General features: G+C 38.1%; 1 protein-coding gene across 2 annotated transcripts in view; it reads left to right on the forward strand.

Annotated features, from left to right (window-relative positions):
* ZNF385A (zinc finger protein 385A) overlaps positions 1-13836 on the forward strand; it is a 442370-nt gene that overhangs the window by 47386 nt on the left and 381148 nt on the right. The window lies entirely within an intron of this gene.

The following is a 13836-nucleotide window of genomic DNA, read 5'->3' on the forward strand; positions in this document are numbered from 1 at the left end:
AGGTTCTCCAAAGATTGCGCACAGTACAGAAGCCTCCCTCTTATTATGTCGCATGCTGGTTGACTCTTCTTAGCCTATTAACTCCTATGGTCGAATATTCTTAAGTTATTTTTCTCTTAGGGTCAAATGTTTAGCAGTTGTTACATCCGCTCAGCAAAAGGTAACAAGAAAACTGTTACACAAACATTACAGGAATTATCCATTATGCTTGTATTATTGTTGGGACATTCACATGCTTTTTTTTTTATAAACCCGTCTCATAGTGATTTGTGATTATTGTAGGTATCAGCAAACAAGTGATTAATCAATGATTAAAATATTGAATGAAGCAACACACTCACTTGGAATCGACTGAAAATATTGATTGAAAGTACAATCTAACAGTTATAAATGAAAACAATCTATTAAAAATGCTCATTTCATCAATCTGAATTAGAATTGGTTCTCTGACACACACACAGTTATTTGTTTGATCAATCAGAGGCCATTGAAAAACGATCAAGACCTCACTAAATTGAGTGAATGGAGGGTTTTAGATTTATGATTTTTATTCAGTTTGAGCAGTGTACTCACATTGAATGAATGTATGATCAATATGTGTGTGAATGCCATAAGACTGACACAAAACAAGTATGCATAGAAAGAAATGTGACCTTTTTTTACCTTTCTGATTGGATACTTTTTCCAGGTTAGTTACTCCAAAAGTAATTGAACAAATGGATCGACAAATCAGTCAAGCAGCTAGCTTATTCAGATAAAGGAAAACCTGGCAGCTTCATTTTTTTCTCCTGCCCAGCTTAATTTAACCCCTTCCAGACCCACTGCAGTACCTTTACTGCAGACAGGCAGCCCGCACAGGCACAAGCACACACCTGAACGTCTGAAATGGTGTCTGAATTAGGGGCATGTGCATATGTCCTCGCTCACCTACTCCTTTGTGATTTGACACAGCGGGAGTTTGTCAAGAGATCTCAGCCAATGATTCATGGCTGGGACCTTCTGATCGGCTTTGTTGAATCTTTGCCTAGAGCCCTGTGTTTATAGACAACACAGGGCTCTCAATAGAGGGAAAGATCAGTTTGTTTAATTGCCCTGCAAAGCAAGGAAAAGAAACATTTTGATCTGTAGTGAAAACCAGCAAATATTACACACATTAACACTTGTTAGGCACACACTTAACCTCTTGATTATCCCAAGATGTTAACCCTTTTAAGCCAGTGTCACTAGTACAGTGACAGTGTATATTATTAGCACTGATCACTGTATTAGTGTCAATGGTGATGTCAGTGTCAGTTCCCACAAAGTGTCAGTGTAAGATTTGCTGCCACACTATCATAGTCCCACTATAAGCTGCAGATTGCTGTCATTGCTAGTATATATATAAAAAAAAAAAAATATATATATATATATATATATATATATATATATATATATATATATATATACAGATGAAACCCGAAAAATTAGAATATCATGCAAAAGTTAATTTATTTCAGTAATGCAACTTAAAAGGTGAAACTAATATATGAGATAGACTCATTACATGCAAAGCAAGATAGTTCAAGCCGTGATTTGTCATAATTGTGATGATTATGGCTTACAGCTCATGAAAACCCCAAATCCGCAATCTCAGAACATTAGAATATTACATGCAATCAATAAAACAAGGATTGCACATAGAACAATATCGGACCTCTGAAAAGTATAAGCATGCATATGTACTCAGTACTTGGTTTGGGCCCCTTTTGCAGCAATTACTGCCTCAATGCGGCGTGGCATGGAAGCTATCAACCTGTGGCACTGCTGAGGTGTTATGGAAGACCAGGATGCTTCAATAGCGGCCTTCAGGTCTTCTGAATTGTTCGGTCTCATGTCTCTCATCTTTCTCTTGGCGATGCCCCATAGATTCTCTATGGGGTTCAGGTCAGGCGAGTTTGCTGGCCAATCAAGCACAGTAATCCCACGGTCATTGAACCAGGTTTTGGTGCTTTTGGCAGTGTGGGCAGGTGCCAAGTCCTGCTGGAAAATGAAGTCAGCATCCCCATAAAGCTTGTCTGCGGAAGGAAGCATGAAGTGCTCCAAAATCTCCTGGTAGACGGCTGCGTAGACCTTGGACTTAATGAAGCACAGTGGACCAACACCAGCAGATGACATGGCTCCCCAAATCAACACAGACTGTGGAAACTTCACACTGGACTTCAAGCATCTTGCAGTGTGTGCCTCTCCATTCTTCCTCCATACTCTGAGTCCTTGGTTTCCAAATGAGATGCAAAAGTTGCTCTCATCAGAAAAGAGGACTTTGGACCACTGAGCAACAGACCAGGTCTGTTTTTCTTTAGCCCAGGTAAGACGCTTCTGACGTTGTTTGTTGTCCAGGAGCAGCTTGACAAGAGGAATATGACATTTGAAGCCCATGTCCAGGATCCTTCTGTGTGTAGTGGCTCTTGATGCACTGACTCCAGCCTCAGTCCACTCCTTGTGAAAGTCCCCAACACTTTTGAATGGCCTTTTCCTGACAATCCTCTCCAGGCTGCGGTCATCCCTGCTGCTTGTGCACCTTTTTCTTCCACACTTTTCCCTTCTACATAACTTTCTATTAATGTGCTTTGATACAGCACTTTGGGAACATCCAACTTCTTTTTCAATTACCTTTTGAGACTTTTCCTTCTTATGGAGGGTGTCAATGATGGTTTTCTGCACAACTGTCAGATCAGCAGTCTTTCCCATGATTGTGATTCCTACTGAACCAGACTGAGAGACCATTTAAAGGCTCAGGAACCCATTGCAGGTGCTATGGCTTAATTAGCTGATTAGAGTGGGACACTTTGAGCCTAGAATATTGCACCTTTTCACAATAATTTTCTGAGATTGTGGATTTGGGGTTTTCATGAGCTGTAAGCCATAATCATCACAATTATGACAAATCGCGGCTTAAACTATCTTGCTTTGCATGTAATGATTCTATCTCATATATTAGTTTCACCTTTTAAGTTGCATTACTGAAATAAATTAACTTTTGCACGATATTCTGTGGAGTGAAAATGCAAATTATGAGACACTACTGCTCCACTGTAAAATTATTTTGTGTACTGGAAACATGTCAGGCTAATTCTCAACACGAGGCTTTCAGAGCTAAAAAGAAGTAAAAATAATAAAAGATTTTCTAACCTCCCCTAACCCATTCCCTAACCCAATAATAACCCCTGCAGTCAAATAGTTACCTTATCTGAAGCTTGAAGTTTTGGTGACAAAAGTTACCAAACCCACATCTAAAGTATATCTAAATTATTATCTGCATGCAGACCTTTTCGTTTAGTTTTGGATAGGGTGTGGAAGGATTAGTAAGGTTGTTATTGGTGTCTGCATCCCGATGGGGAGGTTTGCTCTAATTTTTTTTGTCTTGGTGGCTATTGTCAAAGGCGCTAGAAATGGGGGAAACACCTGTTATGATGATCTTTGCAAAGATTTTATGTTGGTTCTAAGAAAATGGAAGTAAATGGTGGGACACAGAAGGTTAAATAAATGCTGCAGGTTTCAGTCCTACATGTTGAGTTTATGTACCTTGGAGGCACCCAGGAGTGACAGGTGTACAAATCAGTAACAGGCTGGGTCTACACATGTGTCACCTCCCATCCAAGCATTTGCATGCATTACAGTGAGAGATGAGTGGCCTTGGACACACAAACTGGAGCACCTGTTTAAATGCAGCCTATAAACCTACAAAAAATATTGTGGCTTACCAGTCCTTAGATGTGGTGGCTGCACTAGTCTACTTCGGTCTTGATATAAACCTGGTAATTACACCAGTAACATGCTTTTTTGTACTAGGGTAACAACATTCATGTATCTTTGGAAGAGCAGCGTTATCACCCTAGGCTTCTCTTCTGATTAACTACCAACACCTTCCCTCTCCCCCTTTCCATTACATAGGCAGTAGGTGTTCTGTAGTTCAGAGAAGTTAGCTGGTGGTGCAGACAACATTGCTTTGGTTATCCATTAAGTAGACAGAAACTTACAATGATACTGGAATTCTGGCAAAATTAACAGGTACATGGAGAAAATTTACTTATACTGAATAAAGAAAACCAGTTCAGCCACCACATGTATGGACTAGTGAACTGAAATATATTATTTTTTTTTATTTTGAGTTTAGATATCCTTTAAACATTGGTTCAGTAATTGTCTAAAAAAATGTAAATCCTCTCCCTTACTCTGAAACTCCCTACCCCAATCTGTCTGCCTCCCTTTATTTTATAAAGTGCTGTGCAAACTGATGACACTATATAGATCCTGTATAATAATAATAATAATCAGATCTTTAATTGGCTTATAAGCTGTAAAAATGAAACTGTAAATTGCCAGTTAACTAAAAAAACTGTCTGGCTATCTTTATTTTGTAAAGAAGTGTGCAAACTGTTGGCACTATATAAATCCTGTATAATAATACTAATAATAATAATAATGAATACATAAATAATAATCAGATCTCTAATTGGGTTATAAGCTGTAAACATTGACCTGTAAATGGCCAGTTCACAAAAAAAGTAATTTATAATTTAGAAATGTGCTAGTTCCTCATTCCACCGTCTGCATAATATATTTTAATATACAAAGGCGATGCTGTACGCGTAAATCCATGGCAGGACTTTTAATTAGTTCCCAGTGTGTTCCCTGTCAGTACTATATATATATAAATATACCCCTGACAGCAGGAAGATACAAACATGTAAGGGTTGTGTGCAGACATGCCTCATGATAACATCACAACACAATCCCAGTGTTCACAAAATGTATTCATAATCCAGATGCATAAATAATTGATACTGATCATCAAAATAGTTTAGACACTCTTACCTGTGGAATATGGCTGGATGACTATTTTTTTTTTAAAAGATCTTAAAATCTCCTTTAATGTCTGTGTCCCAGTTCTGTCCGCTATATCATAAATATTTAAACACACCAAGCCATTGTAAATAAAATAACATTGTCCCTGCTCTATGCATGCTCACAGGGTGCTTACTGTCTCAATGTTTCAATCAGCACAGGTAAATGTGGATTTTATAAGGTCTCCTCACTCAGGTGACCTTCCACATCATCCAAAACTGAAAAAAACATTCTGTGATTGAAGGAAATCACATCTCATGACTTCCAGAAAGACTCCAGGAAAGACTATTTATAGCTAAAGTGTATTATATAGCAAAATCTCTCTGCAGTTTCCGAGAAACAACAATCTTTGGGGTTTTGCATAACTAACTGGGATGCAGAAAATTATAAAACATGCAGCATGTCTGTGTAGCCTTCCCTCTTCCTCCGCAGAAAGGTTTCAGTAAAGAAAAATTAGATAAATAGTGTAAATCAAATGGATTAAATAAGGTACCCCTTGGTTCCCTAATAATAAATCTCCTCTTCAGCCACTAGATGGTACTATGCATAGAGTATAAGATGAGCAACACTAATAGGGAAACACCATCTGATATTGGGGAGTCAGAACAAATGTGACATCCACCCTTCATCTTCCCAAAAAGCAGCCATAACTAATACATCAATAATTACCTGTTTTGTTTGCTGGACTTGCCAGGGGAACTTAATTGCATATTGAGGACTTGGGAAGATCTCAGCACAGTTCTTTCCTCCTTCAATATATTTACATGTAATTACAGCATGATCATGCAAATGTTCACTGCATTTGGTGGAATCTGGAGTTTTCTGCAATCAAAATCTAATCCTGTCCTCACTAGTTTCCATTTGTACAGAACTCCACTTGCTGGTTGGAACTGGTAAATATTCATATGTAATGTTCTGAAAATGTTTGCACTTCCCATTCAGAGCTTTGCTTTTTTATATTTACCAATTCCAGCCAGCAGTGGTGTTCTTTACAAAATCTGCACTCTGTAAGGTCTCTTCCTGAAAGCTACAGAAAAGAAGTCTGAGTTACAGGGAGATCCTCCTGCTCTGCTGTGGAATCTGTATGTTCTTCTATAATTATGTTCAAATTCATCGCTGCACTCACTGGTTTCCATTTGTACAGAACTCCACCTGCTGGTTAGAACTGGAAAATATTCATATGTAAGTTTCTGAAAATGTTTGCACATCTGGTTCAGAGCGTTGCACAGTTCTTTTCTCCTTCAATATATTTACATGTAATTACAGCATGATCATGCAAATGTTCAATGCATTTGGTGGAATCTGGAGTTTTCTGCAATCAAAATATAATCTTGCCCTCACTGGTTTCTTTTTGTACAGAACTCCACTTGCTTGTTGGAACTAGTAAATATTCATATGTAATGTTCTGAAAATGTTTGCACTTCTTGTTCAGAGCGTTGCTTTTTTATATTTACCAATTCCAGCCAGCAGGCGATGTTCTTTACAAAATCTGCACTCTGTAAGGTCTCTTCCTGAAAGCTACAGAAAAGAAGTCTGAGTTACAGGGAGATCCTCCTCTGCTTTGGAAACTGCATGTTTTTCTATAATTATGTTAAAATACATCGCTGCACTCACTGGTTTCCATTTGTACAGAACTCCACCTGCTGGTTGGAACTGGTAAATATTCATATATAATGTTATGAAAATGTTTTCACTTCCCGTTCAGAGCTTTGATTCTTAATATTTACCATTTCCAGCCAGCAGGTGGTGTTCTGTACAAAATCTGCTCTCTGTAAGGTCTTTTCCTGAAAGCTACTGAAAGTAAGTCTGAGTTGCAGGGAGCTATATCAGCTTCCTCTTCTGCTGTGGAATCTGTATGTTTTTCTATAATTATGTTGAAACACATCACTGCACTCCCTGGTTTCCATTTGTACAGCGCTCCATCTGCTGGCTGCAAGTGGTGCTGTGTAAAAGTTTGCACTTCTGGATTAGAGCATTGCTTTTGAATATATAACATTTCTCAGCAGGTGGAGCAGTGGTACACATTCTGTGATCTGTAAGGTCTCTCCCTTACAGCTTCTGAAAATAAACCTGATTGACAGGGAGATTCCTCCTCTGCCAGCAAGTAGGGAAATGCCTTATCTAGTGGATTACCAATCTGCCAGGTTTCTATTTAACTAAGCAATGCATATGAAACCAGAGACACAATATTGTACTGTATTTATACACAACATGTCAAATGCAGCATATAGCTGTCATGTACATTTTTATGAATTATTTGTCAGGACTATAAAGATACAAATCTTTAAAAAATATTTTTATGTTTTTTTTAAATCAGGTAAACATGCAATATTTTGCATTCTCTTTTTGAACTGACATATAGGGGAGGATTTACTAAAACTGGAGCACTCAGAATTGGGTGCAGCTGTGCCTGGTAGCCAATCAGCTTCTAACTTCAGCTTGTTCAGTTAAGCTTTGACAATAAAACCTGCAAGCTGATTGGTTTCTGTGCAGAGCTGCACCAGATTTTGCGCTCTCTATTTTAAGTAAATCTTCTCCCTAGAAATTTAGGCTTCATTTGTCGTTATTATTATACAGTATTTATATAGCGCCAAAGGGTATGCTCAGTGCTGTACAGTAGCAAGGGGGACAGAACATGAGACAAGACAGTAACAATACAATACACGAGGGGTTCGAGGGCCCTGCTCTTTCGAGCTTACAATCTAGGAGGGAGGGGAAAGTGGTAGAGGAGGAAATGGCTGTGGGGGATGGAGTGGTGGGAGGAGTGGAGGAGGTTAGTTGTTAGGTGAGGTCAGGTGTTAGGTGAGGTTGGGGTAGGCTTCCCTGAAGAGGAGGGTTTTCAGGGTGCGCCTGAAGGTGAGGAGGGTAGGTGACAGTCTGACGGATTGGGGTAGGGAGTTCCAGAGGATGGGGGAAGTCCTAGAGAAGTCCTGCAATCGGGCATGGGAGGAGGAGACCAGGGAGCTAGAGAGTAGGAGGTCCTGTGAGGAGTGGAGGGCACGGGTAGGGTAGTATTTGGGTATCAGGTCGGTTATGTAGTTTGGGGCGGTGTTGTGAATGGCTATCTGTATATCTATTTATCTCTTTGTTTAAAAAAAATCTGCTGATTATAGGGTTCAAAGGCTTAAGGAGAAATTTCAACACATAACTGAATGACTCATCACAAGTGACACTTAGCAGATGGCTCAGTCTGAGATTTCAATGAGACTGTGTCTGAAAGGAGATGATTGCTGTCTGCTTAGCTAACCTATAGTGCTCTGGGAAGGTTTGTTTGTAAGATATAGATAGCATACATAGTAAAAAACAACTGTTTGAAAATTTTGCAGTGGCAGGAATTAGAACCTCTATCAGGTTTTTATTGTTGTCTGTGTCCCTATTGGGGTGGTCTTACCATAACACTTGTCCTATGAATGGGAATTCACAATGTTGAAGTTGTCACTGGAACTGGAGTTGAGGAAATATGTTCTAGTAAGGACACTTGATTTGGTGATGTCAGTCAAAGATGGAATTTTCCTTTGTCTCTAGAGAAAGGACGTTCAAGAAAACATCCCCAGTCGTGATTAACTACAACAAAAATTTGATGGAGGCTCTACCTCTGTCCAGTATGCAATATAAAAAAAAATAGTGGTGGAGTTACACCAAAACCACCAGAAAAAATTGGAACCCCAGACCATTATAATTTTGCATTAAGGGCTGTATCCTTTTTTCCTTTTGTTCTTCATGATTGTAGATATTTACAATTTGTACCATTTATAAAGAAAAAGCAAAACACTAGTTTGACTATGACATGACCTCAGCCTACTGAGCACAAACAATTGTCTGTGATCTGTGTTATGGAAATAGAATACAGCCCTAATTAGTGCTTAAAGTGAACAATAAACTACAGGAAGGGGAGCCAACCCAAATTAATGTAACTACTTTCAGGGGAAAAGCAGCCCTTCAAAGTGTACTAACACCCCATAAAATTAAATAAATCAAGAGTGCCATTCCCAGTGTTATTTATACTTATAAAAAACCACTGTGCATAAGTACAGATAATGTGTCTAATCTCACAACATAATCATGAATAACATAAATATAGTGTCCATTCAAAATAGATAATCCATGCAGTGATCACATAAATATAACTCTCCTCTGCCATGTGCCCAAAACCAGTGAAAATATAAAAGAATCCAATATTCCTCCACCACATGCGGTAAGATAGGCAACTTACCAGATGCCTATCATTGTGAGCATAATATATATTCCCAAAGGTGATGTCATCAAATTGGAAAACGGTCAGAAGTCAAGACAGCCTCCTTGGGGTGACTCTCTTGTAATACATGGGATGCCACCATAAATATACCAAAGTAAGATGTTTATGGTCTGAGATGATCAACTTTAATCCCTTGCTTTTGCATTACCGAACATCTGTAACCCAATCTGGTGCACGCTGGAATATTTAAAGATTCTGAAATGCTCCAGAGTTTTTTATAAGCATAAATAACACTGGGAATAGCACCCTTGATTTGTTATTTGAGAATACACGCCTGTAAAGATTGTAATAATTTTGGAATCGAGGTAGGTCCAAAATGAATTTATCCAATCACTGTTGAGTTGAAATAGTATGTAGTGGATCTATTAATACATGAAAGGAGAAGCAGTGATATAATACCATTAGGAAGGTCAGTGTGCTGGGAGTGAGGGAGTCTGAGACCGGGATCTGTCCTCTGCATGTTTCTTACCAGCTGGCGACTGTGGTTAGTAACAGGGATCCGGCACTCTTCTACTGTTACCTTCTTTCTCTTCTTTACATCCATTAAAGTCGGTACTGGTGCTGCTGACAATGGGGCAGGACAGCAAATTAGTAGAGAAGCTATTGAACACAACACTGACTCCTGTGAATTATTTATGACCTCAATAGCTTAATGAGTAAGAGGAGATGCTGGGCAGCAAAGTGATAGCCCAACAAGGTCATAGTACCCAATGTGAAGTCCTGCACTACCTCATCTTTCTCAGATATGTATTAATATAGGAACTAGCTCCGTCTGCGGCTCCCAGGCTGACAGCACATCCTTAACATCCAATGGAGGAAGACTTTATTCTAGCCTGAATTGTTAATGTTTTCCTGCTAATACAGTATCTACTTTCTGTTATGTTAGGAATAATAGATTAAACTACGGTAATAGTAAAGCTAAAGAGAAAGACAGATACACTGTATGGATAACTATATATGAACTAGATAGTAAATGTGATGAGTTGGATAGTAAATGGGCAGATATTAGAGTAGGAAGGCACAAAGGGTCCATTTTGAGGAATCGGAGTCATTTATGTCTTTTGAAACAAACTAACAAGAGGATCAAATAAAAACAAGTCAGCAAGTCAAAAGAACATCAGTCATTTGTATAAAAAAATAATCTAAGAATACAATAATGATATGAACTGTCATAATGGTTTGAATAACCATGATAGAATTATCTATTTAACTAGACCTTTGCTATATCCATTAGAAATTAAAGCAATCTGTCACCCATAAGAGAGTTCTAAATTCTTCTGCTTTTTGGATTTGCCCTTAATGTTAGTTCTTCTGATTTGACTCACAAGCTCAGTTGTTTTCCTTTTTTTTTTAAATCGTAATTATATTTCAAGTTTTTTTTCCAAGTACAAAAAAAATCATAGAGACAAACTGTCACACAGATCAACAAGACTAAAAATAGAAGAGAAAAAAAAAAACAAATAAAAACCAATATACAGCACTAAGCCCACAAATTGTCATTGTTAAGTAGATATATCACCCATACATCTCTATGGTACTTAACAAGCTAATAAATATCCTATAAGTAACAATAAGTACAACCTCCTCAACAAAAAGAAATAGAAGAGCACACAATGTCTATGCAGCTCGACCATATTGCAGCAAACCTGTGTAAAGTATTGTGAAAAAGGTACGTATTTTTCCTAAACAGAATATATTTGTTCATTTTGGATTTCCACTCATCTACTGATGGCGGAATAGAAGATATCCATTGTGAAGCAATCCATTTTCTTGCAATTAAAAAAAAAGATCTTAAAACTTCAATGATTAGCTTAGATTCCCACGTATTGGAAGTAACATCTGTTTTCATTAGGCTAACCGAACACTACACTTGTGGAGGAAACTAGCACAATTACAGAGATTAAAAATAGGAACAAGGCAAACATATTTGATGTCTTCCCACCAAAAGGGTTGCCCACCATTATGTTACAGAGAACAAAATGGTAAACATTACTTTCTATTGTGTCCTCCGCAACATGGCAATGGACAATGCTTTTGATACTGTATCTTTACTATTTAAGATGGTTTGAAGTTTGTTCAAAACATTTTCAGAATGTTTTATTTTCTAATGGTTAATAGGGACAAATCAATGTTTTTTTCAACCACATTGATGAGAAGAATTGAAGGTGAAGGATGAAAAATGTTTTATGTTTCTTATCTTGCACAAAATCCTAACTGGTAATGTGGCCCTCAGTTGGCAAAAATTAGAGTTACATCCAGAATTAGAATGTTCTAATGAATTAGAATGTTCTAGTTCTTAGAATGAAATAGCAATACAAACAAAGGTTTCTGTATGGTGTATGCAAGATTGAATTTGTAATTGGATTTTAGTATATTGTATATATGTAGTATATCGACTACAACCTCAATGGTTGATGAACATATAAAGTACTGTATGTACAAATCTGTTTCTAAATAAGAAATATAAATATAAATCTAAATAAACTTTGTTTTCAATATTTTTTGTTGATTTCATAAGCAAAAAAATAAATCTGTTTAATGTGTTTGGGAATCCTTTCAAGTAGCAAGTCTGGTTGAAATTTTAGGGGCCTTCAAACAAAATTAGTTGACATAATGATGGCAGAATCAAATGCTCTGATGAACGATTTTTCTCAATTTTGTATATACATTCAAATAAAATTCTGTGTATGGCCAGCTTTAATATGCAATTAGGGGTTACATTGTGGACTAAAGAGTTTAGTGCTATAGGTGATGGGGTGGGGAAAGGAAAAGTTTCAGCAGAAATTTGGTTAATGAAACCCTTTGAATTCTTGTATTTTTCTTTGTATCATTTCTGGAATGTGATATACTAATAGGCTGTGCCTGTAGCACCCTGTAGGGTGCTTCTAGTGTTAATGTAGGTACATTTATTATGGTATTACTCATGGTAATTGTGTAAGTTTCTAATTAGGTCAGGTTACTGCAGGTCAGGCTGGGTGACTCAGCAGGTTGGGACTCTATCACTTACATCTGGTTCTAGAGATCCATCAAAACTTCCAGAAGCCAGTGGACAGAAGGGGTGGAGATATAAATCTGTATGTTTATGGGAGTCTGACCAATCCCAGGCTAAGAGGCCCTGGTAGTGTGGCAAGACTACCCCATAAATATGGGGGAGCCATGCTTGCAGGCGAGTTGGGTGGAGGAGGCTGATGGAGTGCTGAGGAGGCTGTTGTTGGCCTGGGAGGGGTCCTCTAGGTCTATGGGGGACTTTGCTTCCAGGCTTGGCTCAGGCTGGCTCAGGAAGAGCCATTCAGCATTTTGGTATGAACAGGATCCTTGCCTGGGAGCAAGGAGGACAGAGTGAGTACATCAGCAAACCCAGGGATTCACAACGGGAGAGACTACTACATGTAGCAAGCTTTCAAAAGACAGTGCTGTACTTAATCCTTTATTCTTGTCCTGGGAGATCTTCAGAGCAGCCAGGAGGACTGCTAGTGCCTGCAGGCTATGGAGCTGGGAGCAGTTCTACAGGGGAGAGAAGATACTTCTACATGTAGTTTGAAACAATCTGTGCTAACTTTCCAAGGAGCCTGAATGTTCTTAGTCCATAAAGGGCTTTTTGCTACAGTAAAGACTGATTGTACCTATAGAGGAGAACAGTGCTGGATCTTTCTTTGTACATAGGAAGGAAGTTGTCCCTGTGCATTGCTTCAGTCAAGTTGGGAATCCCATAATCCCTATTACTCTATCCAAGTTATTTCCCCTAATAAAATCAAACCAATCTCATGGACTGTTCACTGACCGTGGATGCAAGTGTGGAAAAAAGCATGTTGCCTGGATGTGCAAAGCTTAGGGAGACCCAGAAACACAGCGGCCCTCAAGAGGGTAGCGCTTCACACTAAAAACTGAAATATCAGAACATGTCAAAGCTGCTGATTTTCCACTGAACATTACTTGACAAAGTCAAATGAATGAGGAATGTAAGGGCAATTTCTATATACCTTCAGTCTAGTCTACTCTAAAAAATATGATCTTGCTTTACATAAGACAAATGAGGGTGCATTTCATAGGCACTAAAGTATTTTGGTTTACATGGTAAGTATATGAAAAATTTGTACATTTCTTAGAAAACTCTTAATAACGCTCAACTATTGTCTATGTTTTCTTCTCTGAGCACAGGAATTAATATTGTGTAACTAGCCAGCTTTGTACAATGTTTCAAACATGGATTGCATATGACTGAGGTATTTTAATAAATCCCACGGTTTTCTCTCGACAGCGTGTACCTAGATGTGACCAATATTGCAGATATTTCCATACCCATTCTCTGGGCTTTGACGCAATGCAAGGCTTTTATATTGCATTCTACCTTGTGTAGATGTCCTTTCTTGAACTATCTTCTAAAGGAAAAGAATTTGTATTAGAAAAATATCAAATTGGTTAACAACATTATTATAGGAAACAATGAATGTAACTACTTCCTCAGAACATACCGTAAACTTTCATATCAATAGAAACAAAAGTTTCCCTAAAGAACTGTAAACTCGTCGTGTAGCATACAAGTCAGCTACTGTAGTGGTGTTTCACTCAAAGCAGCTCTATACCTTTCTTCTAACTGTGCATTCAAGCATATTCCTCTTCACTCCATACAAACAAAAAATTAAAGCTGCATACCACACATCAATGTCACTTTAAAATTGTATTAGTTATGTGATCGC

This window comes from Staurois parvus, unplaced genomic scaffold (genome assembly GCF_062004578.1).
Source record: "Staurois parvus isolate SC_StPar_1 unplaced genomic scaffold, SC_StPar_1.0 ptg000562l, whole genome shotgun sequence".
Lineage (NCBI taxonomy): Eukaryota > Metazoa > Chordata > Amphibia > Anura > Ranidae > Staurois > Staurois parvus.